Source organism: Pinus tabuliformis, chromosome 4_2 (genome assembly GCF_031772625.1).
Source record: "Pinus tabuliformis cultivar Carrire ecotype Pingquan chromosome 4_2, CPIR1, whole genome shotgun sequence".
Taxonomy (NCBI): domain Eukaryota; kingdom Viridiplantae; phylum Streptophyta; class Pinopsida; order Pinales; family Pinaceae; genus Pinus; species Pinus tabuliformis.
The window spans coordinates 763,836,054-763,848,488 of NC_142304.1; positions in this window are offsets into that span (position 1 = coordinate 763,836,054).

The following is a 12,435-nucleotide window of genomic DNA, read 5'->3' on the forward strand; positions in this document are numbered from 1 at the left end:
TGTAAAGCGGTGATCCAATTTGCTCTTTTTTCGCCCACATCCTTCTGTATCAGAAGGTTTCTTACCGCTGGAAACGGTACTATGACCTTAGTATGGGCTTTAAGTAAGAAAGGTCTGAAATATTTGATCGCTTTGAAAACAGCATATGCCTGTTTCTCCACGTCTGAATAGTTGAGTTCAGCACCTTGTAAATTCGAGCTAAAAAATGCGATTGGAGCTTCCACTTTCTCTTGATTTGCTTAAGTTAGAATCGCGGCATAAGATTTCTCTGAGGCAAATGTGTATAAGGTAAAAGATTCTGAAAAATTTGGGGTCGCTAAAGATGGAGCGTTAATGATAGCTTGTTTGATCAAGTTGAATGCTTCATGCTCATTTTGACCCCATTTAAAGTTTGAATTCTTTTTAATCATATTTTGCAAAGGAGAAACAATACGTGAAAATTTTGGGACAAATCTCTTCACAAAATTGATTTGACCAAGGAAAGATTGCATGGCTTTTTTGTTATGAGGCATGGATATTTCATAAATTTCTTTGATTCTGTCAGGTTCAATGTGAATACCAGATTTTGACACTATGAATCCTAGAAGTTTTCCTTCACTTAATGCGAAAAAAGATTTCTTTGGGTTAAGTGAAATCCCATACCTTAAACATCGTTGAAAGATTTGTTTCAAGTCTTTGAGATGGTCACTTCGCTTCTTGGAGTACACTGTTATATCATCCAGGTAAATCACTATGGATTTATTGACTAAACCTTTGAACGCGATGTCCATGGCTCTCTGAAATGTAGCGCCGGCATTGATCAAACCAAATGGCATCTTCCGATATGCGTATGTGCCCCATTTAGTTCGGAATGTGGTTTTTAACTGATCATCGGGATGTACCAGCACTTGATTGTATCCTGAAAATCCATCCAAAAAAGACATTAATTATGAGCCTGCTACTGCCTGTAATATCTGCTCCATAGGTGGGAGGGGAAAATTGTCTTTTTGACAGGCTTTGTTGAGATTCCGGAAATCGATACAAATTCTAATATCTCCGTTTTTCTTTCTAACGGGTACCATATTGGAGACCCATTTGGAATGTCTGACGGGGAAAATTATTCTGGCTCTCAATAACTTATTTAGCTCAGTTTTTATCTGATTTTCTAAATTGGGGTGGATTTTTCTGAGTTTCTGTTGGACAGGTTTTTCATTGTCAATCATAGGGATAGTATGTTGAATGATAGAAGTGTCGTATGTCTTCAGCTCATCGTAATTCCAGGCAAAAACGTTTTTGTATTGTCTCAAAAGACGGATATACGCTAATTTTTCTTCAGGGGCTAGGCCGTGGCCTAGATTAACGTTTTGTGGTTTCTCATCGGTTCCTAGGTTTACTAATTCGTAGTTCAGAGTCGAACTGTAGAGTTTAGAATTGGTAGACCTTTTAAACCGACTTTTCAAATCATATAAGTCTTCTAACTTAACCACCGATTTAGGTATAGCATTATCAGTGCTATTTTGTTGTATTTGGTGATCATGATGGTCTTCGTCAATTATTTGATTTGAATAGGACCCTTCAAAAGTGAGGAAATTTACAATGTCAGGATCGTCATTGAATACTCTCCAGTTTGTAATGTTGTCAGGGATGGACGGTCTAAAGATTAATTCTATTGAGAATCTATCTGGACTAAAATCTTCGGAGGGAATAAGTCTAGAGGCTACGTTAGCTAACAGGTCTGCGCTCGCATTTTGGAGTCTTGGGATTGACGAAATATTGAATGCTATGAAATGTGCAGTCAGATCTTGTACTAAAGATTGATAGTGCTTCAAAGGACCTGATAGCCAATGTATGGTGTTACGTACCTGTTTGACGACAATCTCAGAGTCTCCGAAGACTTGAAGGTACTTAACGTTCAACCCGATTGCTTTGTATAGGCCTTGCACCAAGGCCTCGTATTCCGCTGTATTGTTTGTGCAATCGAATTCAAGTCTGCACGTAAGCATGGTCTTATTTCCGTCTGGGCTAATCAGAACGCATCCTGCTCCTGCTCCCTCGTTAGATTTAGAGCCATCAAAATATAATTTCCAAAACAAAGATGTATTTACAGGGTTATCTAAAAAATTAACACACTTTGAATTATCAATTTGGGAAAAAATTTCGACTTGGGACAAAACTAAATTTTCTAAGGTGAGGTATGAGCATTGAAATTGCCGAGGAAAGAATCTACCGAGTAATTGCCTATGATACTGCTGTTGTATGCTATTGCTTCATTTTCTCCCTCCAATTCCGTCACTATGTATTTCTGGTGTAACTCTCGTTCAACCTTTATTTGATTCGGTTTGCCATTGTAGGGTAACCACATGTGCGACCAGTTGGTTGAGAAGTATCCATGGAGCTTTTCGGACCAATCCCTGCTAAGAATTAAACCATAGAATTCAGGGATATCAGCTACTAGAATGTCAATAACCTGACATACCTTCGGCTTAGACGACAATCTTATGGTCACTTGATTAAGTTCACCAATCACTTCGACTTGAGATCGATCAAGCTGAACTATGCACACTGCGGATTTTTGTGGTTGAACATTCAACTTGGCACATATTGATCTGGGTAAAATATTCGTTGAAGCACCAGAATCTACCAAACAATTGTGCACGTTTTTATTGAAAATTTCATAAGTGAGAAGAAAAGGGGGAGTGTGAGACCTTGATCTTCCTCCAATCAAGGCGATGTCATTTGGGTCAACCTTATTGATCGTGTTGGTTGGAGGTCTTCCCATGTTGTGAGAAGCTACAGCTGTAGGCAAAGATGTAGTAGGCACGGCATGTAATTCTTTCATCATTATCTTCTGTTGATGTTTCAATTTGCTCAACTCATAAAGAGTGATATTAGCCCTAGTCTTTTTCATGTCATCAATAATGTTGTACTCCATTTCATCCAACACAATGAGTGTTCTTGATGGAGGTGTTTGATCTGATTGGACTGGGCTAGATTGAGTCGCTTTAGCGGTTGTTTTCTTTGTTGTGACTTTATCTTTTGCTGCAGGGCTTGCGCCCTTCTGCTTAGGGGTAGTTTGGGGAGGATCAAGTTGATTTTTGCTTCGTGTGCTAACCGGAAATGCTTCTTGATCTTCTTCTTGTGGGAGGATGAAATCCCACATTCCTTGTAGTTCCACAACTTCTTCGTCATCGGTCTTCCCTTCAGTGGTATTCTCTTCTTCTTCCTCTTCTTCGGATTCGACGTTTGAGATAGCGTTGGGTGGTTTCACATCCATTGAAGGATTTCTTTTAAAAGCTCTGTAGGGCCTTTTTGAAGAAGTTTCTGCTACTTGTTTTTTTATGTCAATCATCTCATTGGACATGGTTTTTAACACTTTTTGTAATCCTTCCAAATCGAAAGGATCTTTTGTTTGTTTCTTCTTGGGGTCTTCCTTGTAGGAGACTTTCTTAGATTTGCGTTCCTCTATCGCAGATCTTTTTTCCAAGGCTACTACGCGTTTCTCCACTGCTATCGCCTCTGTCAAGTTTTCAACTAAGGTTGTCTTATTTGCCCTATCCACGAAGATTGCCAAGTTTGATGGTAAGGCTGTAATGTACCATTCACATCTTACTTCTTCGCTGGGCTGGGAAGCAGCGGGAATTTTGTTGAGGATTTTATTGAACCTTAAATTGAAATCTTTGATGGGTTCTCTAGCCTCGGCTTTAAGATTGGATAGGTCATTGATCAACGTCGCCGTTGATCTGTAATCACCAAACTTGGTAAGGAATTGACTTTGAAAAATGTCCCAACTTGTGATAGACCCGGAAGGTAATGAAAAGTACCATGACCCGACTGTTCCTTGCATTGTGTAGGGAAAAAGCCGGACGACAGCATCCTCGTTGGTAACTCCGTTGAGATTAACAGAAAGCATGAAATTATTAATATGCTCTTCAGCTAACATGCCTGCTTCTGGATTGAACTTGGGTAGCCATTTCTCAGGATGGGCCGGTATTTGGCTCAGGGGTGGAGGCATTAAAACTGCCCCAGGATTGTTCCATGGAGACTGGGCCATCGTTGAGCTGCTAATAAATGAAAGTGCATAGGATGATCCCTGATGCTGGGAAGACGAAGATATTATGATCTTTGATGATTGAAGAGGAGGGGTTGTGGAAGACGGATGAGTGGTTTGGAATGAAGATGTGGGTGGCTGACTTCGCGGTGAGGGAGTTGAAATGGACGACGTGGATGAAAGAGTCTCACTGTCAAACCCTGGTGGTGTTTTCCTTACTCTTTTCCTGGTGGGGAGAGGGAATTCAGTTGGCTGGATGCCAAATTTTTCACTCTTTAATCTGGTCAGGGGATGAGCATGATTGTACTGCGAAGTCACGCTGCTTTGAGATTTATTAGACCTCTGAGTAAAAATAGAAAATCCCTGAAGTTTACGAATCAGAGTTTGAACTTCAGGGGGTTCAATGATAAATTGGTCTGAAATATTAGGGTATGTAGCAGCGGTTGATACTCGAGCGACTTCTAACTCTGGATTTAAACGTACTGGGGAAGTCGGGGGAGTTGATGAGGGCGATTTACTCTCAGAATGGTATTTAGATTTTGATTTAGGTGCCATTCATAGTTCGGGCCCTCCTTCTAGCGCCAAATATGTTGAAGCCCCGAAAATCGGGTCGACAACAAGGGGGATACCCACCCGGTCCGGACCTTGGTTGGCAGCTCCTTATCCGTTTGGTATAGCGGGTCTGACTGGGGATAATGGGACCAGTTTCCCAATCTAAGGGGTGTGTGTGTGTGTAGAGTTGGATGATGATGATCTAGGAGTATTTAAAGCTAATTTAAATCAAACTTCTAAACTAATTCTATGCTATTGTAATCTAATAAGAAACAACACATCTAATCTACGCTAACCCGGGGTGTATTTCTTCTATTATGCGATCTAAAGAGATTTCGAACAATAACTGGTAATAAAGATCATTCAACTATCATAAGAATAGAAATCAATTAAGATAAACCACTCTGCATAAAAAGTTAAGCAAAACAGTTGTGAACAGCATATTGCATAATAAGTTATTCATATATCAAGCACAAATAGATGACTCCACCGTACAGAAGTGCCAAATGGTAACCCACACATTCATGCATTAACATATAAACAACTGAAAACTGCATATCACTTTAAGAATATGAGCAGAAATGGTCAAGAGATAAAAGTACCATTTATGACTGGTTCCACTCATAAGCTTCAAGCAATATTGATTTATCTCTACTTGCTCTAACATCTACTAAGAGTACAAAAGTGCAACATCAGTAGCAGACATTAAATGCAAACATTGATAAATCTCGATCCATCCATTCATCAAAAACCCCCTCCGAGGGTGCAAAAGTGCATGTTCTGAGGACAAGTTTTTTGACAAATTTCTGGACCCTTCTCCAAATGCCTGAGAAGGGTTTAAATACTACTAACTAATTAATCTTAATTACATAAATTTAGGACACGGTTTCAAATGACCGCCCTTCTACTAAAGCAAATTTATTTCTAAAAATTGAATCTAATTTCTAACCGTTTCTGTATTTGCTCCTTAGTGCTGTAAGCAATGCAACATTCGCCTGGGAAGAGTCGGCTGGTTGTCTTCTCCTTTCGTTTGAGCTACAAAAATAGAAATAACAAGAGCTGGCACCGCTTTCTGACAAACTAGAAGATATTTTCAAAAATCTTCCTCTGGCTTGGTGTATTCACTGTGTGTATACTTGGTATAACCCAAATTTCTCTCAAACTGATTGTGCTGTTGCTATTTCGGTTTCCGGCCTTGCGAATGACTGAATAAGTTAGGGACTTTGCTCTCTGAACAATTTTCTGTATTGAAAACTGCTTCCGTTCTTTGTTCCAGGCTTTTCTGGTGCGTTTTCCCTCTTTAGCGTTTTTCTTTTTGCTTTACCCAGTCTAAGCTTCAGGATCTTTTGTAAACATGCTGCTTTTGTGCGCCTTTGACTCTGAGTTTTGGATGGCCTATTGACATCAGTATCTGTTGAGTGATACTCTGGAATCCGCGGTCCTGCTGCATGTGGCATCCGTTTGCGAAGGCATCTCTTCTCTGTTCTCCGAGTATTGACGCTTTCCCCTTTTCCTTAGATGTTTCCTGCACATTGCTTTATGTTAGTTGCTGCCTTACAGTTTACGCAAAGGAAAAGAGTAATGACGAAAAGATTGACATGAAATCTTTAAGCTCTAATGAATGCATAATCATGGCACTCATAATGAACTGACTCTTCGAAAAACACAACACAATCCTTCTTGGATACTTTGGCGTACAAATATTAATTTCTTTTAAGGCGCATGCCCAATTTTGGTCTACAGACAGCTTTCCTTGAACACTATGTCGAGGAAATTTCGCAATGAGTGATTTCTGCGACTCGCATCGCAGTATCGAGGATTGCGTCGTCAAGATGTGTCATCGCAGGAATTGATGATCGCATTCATTGCAGATCGCAAGTCGCAGATCGCAATGTTGCAGATCGCAAATCGCAGATCGCACTTAATCATCCAATCATTGTGTGCTGCTTATGCGATGTTGCGATATGCGACGTCGCATATCGGCCATCGGTGATTCCTTAAGTTTTTCATCTAAGAGCGCTTCACAATATAAGCGATGCGATGAATTTCGCGTCGCTTCTTCGCAGCTTATTATGCGCATAGGAAAACGTTTCACTTTCTTCTCGCGATGCGATACAACTTTAAGGAGTTAAAATACAAAAATTTTGATAAAATGTTTTTTGGATTTTTTGTTAAGGGCCCCCATTTGCTTGGTGTTATTGCTAATATCAAACAAAGAGGGGGGTTGTTGGTGACCACAACATCATCTAGTCCACTGGAGCTCATTCACACATATATTTATGGCCCAACTAGAGAAAAAACCCCAAAAGGAGAAAGGTATTTCATGCTACTTATTGATGATTTTACCAACGCCACTTGGATTGTTATCTTAAAAGAAAAGTTGAAGGCATTTAATCATTTAAAAAAAATTAAAGCCTATGTAGAAAATGAGAAAGACTTAAAGATAAAATGCTTATGATCAAACAAAGGAGAAGAGTACACTTGAAGAGAATTTGAAGAATTTTGTGAGGATCATGACATGAGGAGGCAGTACTCAATGGATAGAACTCCACAACAAAATGGAGTAGTGGAGAGAAAGAATAGAACAATCCAGGAAATAGCCAAAGCATTGTTGGAAGAAGAAGATGTATCTCACATCTTTTGGGGAGAAGAAACATAGGCATCAGTGTATCTTTCTAACAGAACTCAACTTAGGCCTAATAGTAATAAAACTCCCTATGAGTTGTGGAAGGGAAGACTTGCATTTTTTAAACACCTCAAGGTGTTTGGAAAAATGTGCTTTATCAAAAGGAACGATAAGAATCCTAGAAAGTTTGGCTCTCACACAGACGAGAGAATATTACTCAGGTAATCTGCTCAAAGTAAAGGATATAAGTGTTACAACAAGCGGACAAAGAAGATTGATGATTGCATTGATGTGATAGTAGATGAAATAGCTTCACAACCTGAGTCCTCTAAAAGAAATATGAACTCAGATGATGAAGAAAATCTAGATATGAGGTCTGCAAATCTAGAAGAAACAAATTCTGATAGTGAAGGTGAGGAAGCAGGCAATCCTCTAAGGCCAAAGACACCTTCCATGTATGTATAGAAACAACATCTTGAGAGTTATATACTTGGAGTTCAAAGACACAGTGTTCAAACCAAGAGGAAACTTGTTGGAAATACAAGTTATGTAAGTCTGGCTTTGTTTTCACATATTGAACCCAAGAATCTCAGCCAAGCAAGTAAGGGCAAGTTCTTGGTGAAAGCTATAAATGAAGAACTTGACCAAATTGAAAAGAATGAAACTTGGGAGCTTGGTCCAAGGCCTAAATAGAAAAATGTTATTGGAACCAAATGTTTTTTCAAAAATAAGTTGAATGAGCAGGGTCAAGTAATTAGAAACAAGGCTCGATTGGTCTGCAAAGGGTATGCCCAAATAGAAGGGGTAAACTTTGAGGAAACCTTTGCACCAGTAGTAAGAGTGGAAGCTATCATGATTTTTCTTACCCTTTCCTGCCATAAAAACATCAAGGTGTATCAGATGGATGTGAAATCTGCAGTTCTCAATGGAGATCTAGAAGAACAAGTTTACATTGAGCAACCATAAGGATTTATACTCACCCCAGATGAAAGGTCCCTGTGCAAATTCAAAATGGATCTATATGGACTGAAACAGACCCCTAGATCTTGGTATGAAAGGCTGGATAAATATCTTCAGCAACAAGGCTTTAAGAAAGGAACAATTGACAACAATTTATACATAAAGTCTAAAGGCAACCATCTACTAATTGTAGTAGTGTATGTGGATGATATAATCTTTGGAAGTGACATGGAACAATTGGGGCATCAATTCACAAAATGTATGCAGACAGAGTTTGAAATGTCCATGATCGGAGAGCTATCCTTCTTCCTGGGTTTGCAAATCTCTCAGTCTCCATAAGGAGTGTTTATATCCCATTCCAAATATCTCGTGGAAACTCTGAAGAAGTTTGGGCTAGAATATTGCAAGCTAGTGAGCACACCAATGACTACAGGGTGCAAATTGTGCAAATAATATGACACGCCACTAGTAAATCAAGTTGAATACAGATACATGATAGGAATATTGTTGCATCTTATAGCTTCAAGGCTAGATATCATGCAAGAAATGGGTCTTGTGGCTACATTTCAAGCCTTCCCGTGTGAAATTCATGTTGTTGTTGTCAAAATTATTTTCAAATATCTTCAAGGAACAATAGAATATGGACCATGGTATGCTAAGAGAAAACAATTTAAGTTGAAGGCCAACATTGATGTTGATTGGGCTGGAAGTCTTGATGATAGGAAAAGCACCTCTGGTGCAAACTTCTTCTTGGGAGAATGCTTGGTATCATGGGTCAGAAAGAAACAAGCCTCCATTTCTTTATCGACCATTGAAGCAGAGTATATTGCTACTGCTACCTATTTCACGTAGATTTTATGGATTGAGCATAATTTAAAATATATTCAAGTAGCGCTGACTGATCCTATTCCAATTATGTGTGACAATACAAGTGCCATCAACATCTCCAAAAATTCAGTCATGCATTTGAAGACGAAGCATATTCCTATCAAGTTCCATTTCCTAAGGGAACAATTTGCATCCCATATTATCATACTTGAATATGTGGCCACTAAATATCGACTTGTAGATATATTTCCTAAGCCACTGGCAAGAGAACCTTTTGAATATCTCAGAAAGTAGATAGGAGTTGTGACTCCTCCTTCCAAATGACATCTTTTTAGTATGTGGTGGTAGCTACTCAGCATGTGGGATCAATGGAACCTTAGGCTACAATGGTATAGGGGGCATATTCAAGAATTATTCTTTGTCATTGATGCCAAAGGGGGAGGAGATTACTCATGGAATTAGAGAATACCATGCCTAGGTTCAAGAGTAACATATATCGTTTCCATCAAATCCAAAGGGGGGCATTGTTGGACAACTAGCAGTATCTGGATGGCTAGTGGTTGTGATAGTGTTGGCATTGATGTCAACTAGGATCAACATGATGATTGGGAGTCTAAAAGAAATCCCATGGTTGTTGCGGAACTCTGTAAAGAATCATCATAGTAGCAGGCTTACTAGAGAAGTCATAAAATGATGACTATGATGATAGGGAGTTCAAGAGAAATCCCATGGTTGTTGCAGTACACTATAGAGAATCAACATAATAGAAGGCTTATTAGAGAAACCATAAAATTATTACTATGGTGGTTGGGAGTTCAGGAATCTAGGCATAAGAAGAGGAGTCAAGGAGAAAAGAGTGGCAGAGAGTTTTCATCCATTTTAGAGGTAGAAGATGGGATCATGGGCTACATCAGACCCTCTCCATTGGAGATTTTTATGAAAGAGCTTTCCAATGATGTGTGGAAGTCTGAAAATGGCCTCCCAGATCAAAAGTTATGGTCTTCCAATGCCAGGGTCTTAAAGTTCTAAGAAAGCCAAAATATCGAAGGTCATAGCACATCGAAACCCCGGAGTAGGCTATATCAGAGACTAAAATATTAGAGAAGGCTAGATCAAAGTATCAGAGAATCATAGCGGGCCGTATCGGAGTATCGAAGCATCAGAGTAGATGATTTCGGAGACTAGGATATCAAAATATTGGAACTCCTTAACATTGGTATTTTAATAAATTTACGATATCTAGTGCGACCGATATTGTTAAAGTGTTGAGCAATGCAGAGATAATTAACAAAGGACCTTGCTATAAAACCAACGCTAATCAAGAATCTTTCTCTCTTCCCTTATAGGACACTTGGCGACATGTCATTGGCCCCATGAAATGGAATCTTGTATCGGAATTTTCAGTGGCCCTATGAGACAAATCAGAGTGACACATGTCACCTCTCAAAAGTCAGCACATGTGGAAGTGACGTCAGCATATCGAGGGTCAGTATATAGGAGGATGAGGACATCATAACTCTTGTGAAAATGATGGTTGAGAAGTTACAATAAAGGGGGCTCTGATAATACCTAGCACATGTTCGTATGGAGATCAAAGGGGCCAAGGGATGAACAGAGGGAGCTAATATGAAATCGAAAATTTGTTGAATTTATGATACAAAGGGGCTCCAATATAACACTAATTCATCGCTCATAGGCTCGGTGTTATAAGAAGGAAAACGCACAAGGAGCTAAGCACCAAGGGAGCTAAGGATATCGAGACTATGTAATATATTAACATTTTGTTTGTTTAAGTTACGATATGATAGGGGTCTGATGAAATAAGTATAGGAAGTTAAATGGATGGATGGGTCGACAACTAAAGAATAAATGTAGTTCAATGGAGTTTGTTTATGAAGTTAGCTAGATCTGTAGAAGGCGCTGAGATAAGGAAACGAGGACAACATTTAACAAAGAAGAGCTAAAGGAATGGAGAAATAAATATGTTGCTTTGCGTGCATGTCTAGTAGAGTTAAAAGGGGAACAAATTGGCTATTATTGAGGACTTTCAAGTTGTGTGGAGCAATAAATAAGCATGGGAGTCACAATAGAGTGTGCAGGCCACCTGAGATTAAACTCTCAGTATGGAGGTTTACACAGGGAGCCAATGGAGAACTCGAAATACCATTTATGTGTTTAATTCTATGACATAGTTCAACTAGCAAACACAACAGCGGCAAGAAAATCCATGCCAAAGTACACTTGGACAGTATGGACACAGGAAGCAGAGATAGCTTTGGGCAGTATGCATAAGAGGATCAAAACCATCGATTTCCATCAAGCAATGGGGGGTAGAGCATATTGTTGAAGTGATGAGAAAGGAGAGATGTAAGAGAGGTGTGAGCAGATAGAGAGCACTAAGCACCAAGAGAAGAGAGAGTGTTTTGAGACAAACGGCGAGTGCAGAGTGATTTTTGTGTGAAGAACATCGAGAGTTGATCTGAAGCAAGTGTCATAGAGAGCTTGTGTGAGAGAAGGCGGAGTGCGGAGGAGATCTTACTCTGAGAAATGTAAATAGAAAAGTTGTATGTAACAAAGGGAGTCTGTGGAACAACAGTGGACCATGGGAAAAATTTATTTCTGCAACCAATCTGATTGGTATTTTACTTGTAATTTTATATTCCTCTATTTTCAGTTTGAAATTTGTATGAAATAGTAGGACCATGGCAAGAGCAGGTTGATGCATGCATTTAGAAGAGGTTGGTGCCTCTTGGAAAGTTGTTGCTTACTAACCTAAGGGGGTTGGTGCCTCCTGTGAGTGGGTGCTCACAAACAAACTGATGTAATTAAGTAGGTGCTTAATTTACATCATAAGCAAACAACAATTTGGTAGTATTTCCCCTCTGGGTTTCTGCGTGAAAACAATGGTGTCAAATGTGTGTGTTGCTCATGTGATTGGTTGTATGAACATGAAAGCTTAAACCTGTTGTTCACTTTGATTTTTCTATTGAAGTTAGATGCATGGGATTCTATGCTTAGCCCTGTGTATTTCATTTATTTCCTTCATGTTCTTGTTTCACATATGCTACAATGAAAATATAAATATATGCTTTTGTAAGTTAGCCTCCAGAGCCTAATATTAATTCTTTTATAGAGTTATTTGTTATAAGTTGAATTCACCCTCTTGAAATGGATTATGGACCATTTCAAATTCAAAAATAATTTTCGAGGTATTGAATGTAAATGTATAATTCCAACAAATTTTACCAATACTCTAAGATGTCCTAGGCACTAACGTCTTCTCAAACCAGAGGTTGTCTCTAGGAGCGACAAAACCCCTCATGATCCCCCCACTACACTTGGGACATACAAATCACATGAAGACTATTTGTTCAAGGAATATAACAATTACCTAAAAACCATGCTCTACTCATAAACATAAAAGTGGTTCCAATTTGAAAAG